This window comes from Corvus brachyrhynchos, unplaced genomic scaffold (genome assembly GCF_000691975.1).
Source record: "Corvus brachyrhynchos isolate BGI_N302 unplaced genomic scaffold, ASM69197v1 scaffold616, whole genome shotgun sequence".
NCBI classification, from domain to species: domain Eukaryota; kingdom Metazoa; phylum Chordata; class Aves; order Passeriformes; family Corvidae; genus Corvus; species Corvus brachyrhynchos.
In genome coordinates this window covers 621,254-627,808 of record NW_008238831.1, presented here as the reverse complement: position 1 = coordinate 627,808, position 6,555 = coordinate 621,254, and positions in this window count along the sequence as shown.

The window sequence follows — 6,555 nt, the reverse complement described above, 5'->3', positions numbered from 1 at the left end:
TGAACAAACCTCCCCCTCCGTGCTGTCCCTCCTGTTCTCCCCATTCTGGTATTTGCAGAGCCACCAAATTCACAGCTGTGGCAACTCCGGGTGCTCCATGCTCCCTCCCCCAGGCTGTCACTAGGGTGTGTCACTGTGTCCCCACGCCCTCCCCTTTGAGCCGGTTCCTCATGGTGCCCATTCCCGCTGTCCTCTCACCTGTGCTGGTTTCAGCTGCTCTCTGAGTTTCTGCCACCAGCAAGAACCAGCACTTCCCATTCCTGACACAGCTCTGAGGATGCAGAACTCCCCAGCCAGCATCTTTGTCTTCTGAGGAAGAACACAGCTTTTTGTTCTGGAAACAACAGGAACCACTCCACTCATCCATACCTGTTCTTCCCTTTGTGATTCCTCAGTACCTGTCCTTCCCTTTGGAAGCCTCAGTGCCGGGAGCCTCATCAGCTCCTCTGCAAACACACTTTGCTTTGTGCTGGCTGTCTGAACACAGAGCCAGGAGAGAGAGGCCAGGGAGCTCCTGTCGGATCAGCTGTTGCCAACACACGTGGCCCAGGTAGAGCCTGTGATTTATTTAATACGTACAGTTACAATCATTTCACTTTGGAATCAGCCTCATGAGACAGGTATGAACAAAAGGGTAACATTTGGAGTAGAAGAATTCCTGATTTGTGCTCAGACAGAAGAAATTCTCCTTCTCTGCTACCTTGGCAATGACACAATGAGGGAGGAAAACAAAATCATTCATGTTCCCAACTCCCTCCTCTCCAGTAGCACCAACATATATTTTGAAGAGCCTCAGTGCAGGTTTTTACTGCGGCAAATAAACAATGAATTGTGTCCCCCCCAAAGAGCAGCAGGAGAAACATCCTGAGTGCCTCCAGCCTCAGCTCCTCACCTCCTGCTGAGCTTTACCAAGCCACAGCACAGACACATTTGGCACAAGCCACCCCCTTCACTGCTGAAGGAGGACACACCCAAGACCTCCACATCGTGAATTCCAGGAGCTCCTGCAATCCCTGCTTAGCTGGGGGCAGGGGGTGCTTGGCTGGTGGGCTCTGGGGATTGCTGGAACCTCCCTTCCCCAAGCCAGTTTCCTGCACTGCCAGAGGCAGCCCAGGGTGGGCACGAGCAGCCAGACCAGGCATGGAGGCAGCTTTTAATTGATTTAAACAGTGTTGCAGCCAATTACAGACCTCAGGGCTTCACACATGTTTTTCCCCTGCAGGAGAAGCCAAAGCCCCTGGGCTGCAGCCCCAAGTGGCTGCAGGGCTGAGGGACAGCTCAGGGGCCGTGTCTGAGCTGCTGCTCCCACGTCTCTCCCTTCCCTCAGCAGGAGCTGGCTCTGGTGAGGCTGTGGGGACGGAGCTGCCTGGCAGGGTCACACACCCACGTCAGGCTGCCCTGCTGTGTTGTGCCAGCCTGATGGCCCTGCTGCACCCCTTGGCCTGCCTGTGACACCCAGCCAGGTCCAGGAGCAGCCTGAGGCTGGCAAAGCCACCTTGGCCCCAAGTAGCGATGTCTCTGTGGTGACCCATCCCCTCCACGACCCTGGAGACAGCACAAACAGCCCTGTCCAGCCTGTGGGAGCCCCACTGAAGCCAGCCAAAGAGGAGGTGTCCGTGTCCTTTGCTGCCCTGGGCATGCAGGGGAAGCCCTGGGCTGGGATTTTCCTGCTCTCAGCACTCTCCAGAGAGCTCCAGGGCCCTCTGAGAGCCCTTCACAGCACTGCCCATCACACTGCAGCAGCACTGCTCTCTGGGTGCATTGTTAGAGCAAATGAAGAAATGAGGACACACAAACCATGCTTCACTCAAACTCACGCAGTAGATTGGGGTGAATTCTGCCCCAGGGGGTTTTCTCCTTCGATTGTGTCACTCATTTTTCAGTCCATCAGCCCTGCGTGTTCTGCAGCCTTTCAAATGCTCTCCTGACCTGCAGCGAGGGAGTCCAGCTGTACCCAGGGCCCACGTGGGTATGTCGCTCCTTCCTGGGGGCCATGAGCTCCATCCTAACCTGAGCCACAGTCTGGCCTCTTCCAGACCGAAACTCTCCACTCCATGAAGCCAGGAACCTGTGTCCTTGGGTGAGAAGGATCAGGAGAGGACAAGGCAGGGAAAAATACGAGCGGTGAGCTCAGCACCACGTGTGTGATTTCCATGGGGGCCCCTCAGATGCTTCCAATCCTGGTGTTTTTTGGAGGGAGGGCATCGTTTGGAGTATTGATTCAAATGACCTCCACCATTAATCTTTGCAAGGTTGGGTTTTTTTATTCCTCCAAGAGAACAGGCAATTTTAGCCACAGCATCATCCTGGGGGGAGAGAGAGGGACGTGGACAGCTTTGAAGGCACCCAGCTCAAAGCCCGAGTTATTCTCCCTGCTTTTCCCTCACCACCTCAGCAGCAAGAACACATAAATTGTGTGTCATAGCTGCCTTTTCATCTGTCCCAGGAGTTATAGACTGCACACATAAGACAATTCATGTTCCTCTGCATAATGAGGTGAGTTTTATAAATCATAAATCTTCACTTAATATGCAGGTGGTGTTTGCTGCCAGGTTTAGGAAAACTGATGTAGTTGCCAAGTTCATGAATGTCATAAATCATTCATGCTAAGGTAGTCTGCAATTGCTCAGTCCTTTGAGACAGACCAATTTCAAGGTGGTTGTTCAACACACAAACACGATCTTCATTGATTGTTTATACAAATATATATTTTCATTAAGTTTTTCCCTCTCCATTTTTTTTTCCTTCTTTAGGTGCCAAGAGCGATGCCCTGAAGAGTCCCTGCTAGTGGCTTCTCTCCAGTTTCAAAATTCCGTCAGAAATCCATTACCAAATGCATAAAAATCCATGGATTTGTAATAAAACGAGCCCCCTAAAGCTCAGAAAACAGCCTGGATGTCTCCATAAATCCCGATGCATGTGATTAAAGAAAACAGAGTGCAAGAGCGCGCCTCAATCCGTCACAGGGTCATTTTGGACATCCACTATTTTCTGCAAAATTGACATTAATTAAAGGCTTGCTGATCCCAGCAGGGTTCTCATCGCTGCTCCGACTGTAGCTGCTGTGTGCACAGGAGCAGGTAATGCACTTCCCATGGGGAATACCCCGTGTGCTTCTGGATTTAGCTTAGCCTACACACCCCGGAGCTTGCTGGGTGCTCTGCAGCCCCCTGGGATGTGCAGGATTCCGTGGGAAGTCTCATGGGAAAGCAGCTTTCCTGGAAGATCTGCAATTTTTAGTGGGGTGGAAAATTAGAGCTGTGTAAATCCTGCAGGTACCTGGCAAGAGCCTTCCCCCAGCGCCAGTCCCGAGGGGCTGAGCATGGACATAGCTGCCCAGGGCTGTGGGAGGGTCACCAAGCCCAGCCCTGCTGGGAGATGCTCCTCTTGGCCTCACACCTCCCAGCCCCAAACGTCCCCAGGAGCTCCCAGCTCATGGCCTTTGTGCCTCGTCTTCCCCTCCCACCACCTTTGCTCTTTGCTGTCCGGTTTTCTATGACCACATTATTTCTAGGCTGGTCTAACAAGGTGAAGGCTCTGCCCTATCTTGAAGCGTTCAGGGTCATCCAGGGAGGGCTGTCACCTCCCCTGCAGAAGCAGGCACTGGATTATTGGAGCCTTTTACTTCCCCCCTGATTTACATCTTGGAGACATCCAAAAAACCAAAGCACAGTACTACTGGACAGAGTAGTAAATCAAAAAATGCTCAGGCTCAGACTCACCCAGCACTTGAGAGGGTCTGATATTGAACTCCACATTAATTTTGAGTGGATCTGAGAAAACTGCGTAGGTGGGAAAAGACAGAGAATTTTGACTGCTCTTCTGTCTTCCATCATCCTTTTCCAGCGTAATTAACTCATCACAAATAATTCAGGCACCGAGTTCTTTCTCTTCATTTTCCCTGTGATCAGCCAACAAGTGCTGAAGTTTCTGGAGTTTTTTCCTTGTTTCAATCTACTCACTGAATAACTGTTGCAGATAACTCCCCAAAGGGAGGAGGAGGCTGTTCCTCAGCATCTCACTGTGCGTGCCAGCCAGAGCTGGAGATCTGGGCCAGACTGGTTAATTCTGGTCAGATTTGGATTTTCCTCCCTTGATTTGACGAGCATGAAACCTAGGGGAAAAGATGGCTTAAAAATTTGACTTGCCACTAATGTGGCATTGGATTGGCTCCCAGCTGGCCCTGAGATTTCTGTGATTTCAGTGTTGTTCTTCCCAATTCTCCTCTGGTCTCGTAGTTCTCAGATTGGTGTAACATCCTGGTTTTCTTACACTCCTGCCTGCAGACCAGTTCTCCAGGACTGAAAACTCAGCCCTGGGCATCAGCACGGCCAAAGGGAACATCCCCCTCCATTCCAGGAGCTCCAAGGTTTCCACCTCCTTGTCATGAGGTGCCCTTCAGAGAAGCATCTTTCTCGCTGGAGTGGCAGCTGATGCTTCCCACTAATTCAGAGCTGAGATAAAACCTCAGGGAAGCTCCGGAGCTGCAGGACCTTCACAGCCATAACTCTTCCCTTTGGGAGTATTTATGTTCTTGAGACTGATTAAGCTGGGGTTGAGCCATCCCTCACACTCCTTGAGGGGCTCTCCTCCTGCAGAGGGTGACATCTTCTGGGAGCAGCAATCAGGGATCCGGGATGTCAGGGAGTGAAAGCTGAGAGCCCACCAGGAATGATCTGAGGTGAAACCTTGTGAGCAAAGCTCTGAGCTCGCCAAACTCCAGCACAGTTATTTCTACCCCGTTTGCCAAGGGAAGGAGCTTTTGGGGTGGTTTCTCTAAGGATGTGGAGGGGGCACTCGAATCCTCCTTTGATTCTTCCTCCTCATCAACTAGAGACAGGGAAGATATTTCTGTGGCAAACACCGCTGCTGGATGTGTCACCTCACTCAGGACAGCCCCCAGGGACAGGGCAGGGCAACAACAAAATGCAGTTAGAATTGGGGAAAGGGAGAGGAAAGGAGTTTAAAAAGCAGGGAAGAGAAGAGCTGCAGGGTCCTGCTCCCTCGGGTCCCTGCTGCCAAGGCAGCATCCAGGCAGGCACAACAAACTGGCTGGGGCTGCCACATGGGATGTGATTAACAGGAAACTGCCTTTTCCCCTAACATTTTGAGTTAAAGGAGAAACCTTCCCACAGCCTGGGGAGCTGCTCACACTCAGAGGGGTACCTGGGGCTGCCCTGGGTGCTGGCTGGGGCAGGTGGCTCTGAGGAACACTGCTGTACCCCAGGGATGGAGGTGCCAGGGACGGGGCCAGCCCGGAGAGTCAGGCTGCCAGCAGCCACGGGCAGCAGCGCTTCTCCCTTCCCTCTCATCCCTCTGTACACGTCCTACTTCTTCAAAGCTCCTGACCACCCCAGCTCCCGTTTTCCCTCTCCTTTCTCCGAAGTGTGACATTCCCGCCATCTGTAAGGCTGCCAAACAAGTGACTTTGCATTTCCCTGCAGGGCTGCGCTTCAATTAAAAGCCTTTCTTGATGTTTTAACTTTCACCTCGCTTAATTGAGGTTCCCTTTCCCAGCCTCCTCCTCCTTTTTAATGAGAGGCTAAAATTCTGGTTAATGGTGTTTGCAACGGGCAGCGCCAACCGCGCTTTGGAGGGCAAAGGCTGCTCCCGGCCTGGCCAAGAGCCATGGAGCCTGGGAGCAAAAGCCAGTGGAAAAATATAGGATCCAGGCCACATAACCAGTGATGCTGCCCTTGTACAAGCTCCCGGGCTTCCGCACTCAGCACTTCAGCAGCAGCACTGCACCTTTCCCTGTTGGAAAAGCAGGAACCCAAGTGATGGAGCCCAGTTGTGCACAGCCGGGTGCTGCTCAGCCCAACTTTCCCTTTGTGGAGCACCACTGCAGCACTACCACCCCCAAATATTTTAGAAGCATGAGCTGGGTTCAGTAAAAAAAAAAGACTGTACAACCTCTTTAATTTGCTGCTAATTTATGAGCAGGTAAGCACTCCCCTGCCAAGCTTTTCTTCACAAAAAAAAAAAAGGTTGGAAACGCTTCTTGAAAAATATTGAGCACTTCAGAAATTCTTCAAGTCCTTGTGCAGGGGTGGGGACAACTTTTTTGTGAATTACTCATTTTTTTAAAAAGACAATGTGTGTGAAACAAAGCACACCTTTATTTCATGTCCAGCCTTGGCTGGGGTCGGGAGGCTCCCATTAGGCACACCCTGATGAAACCCAATCTTCTCAGGACAGATGGAATTGGAGGCTTCCAGGGAATTTCGCTCATGCTGCTGGGAGCCGCGGGGTGACGGAGCCCTCGCTGAGCTCTGCAGGCCGGGCCCTCCCCGCCTCTCCTGGCACAGCCCTGCTGGCTCCTGCCAGCGGCCCCAGGCTGCCGGGAATGGAGCAGCTCTGGACTGGGATGCACGGGAGCTTTTGGGGCTCCTTCCAAAGGGTTTCCTTGCTCCAAGGCTGATCCCTGCTGCAGGCACAGCCCCATCTTCCTACAGAAGGCCCCCCAGTTCCTCCCCAGAGCGGCTGCGCTCACTGAGCCGCTCCCATCCAGGTGGTGCCAGATGTCCTTGAAACGCTGCCAAGGGAAGGGACAAA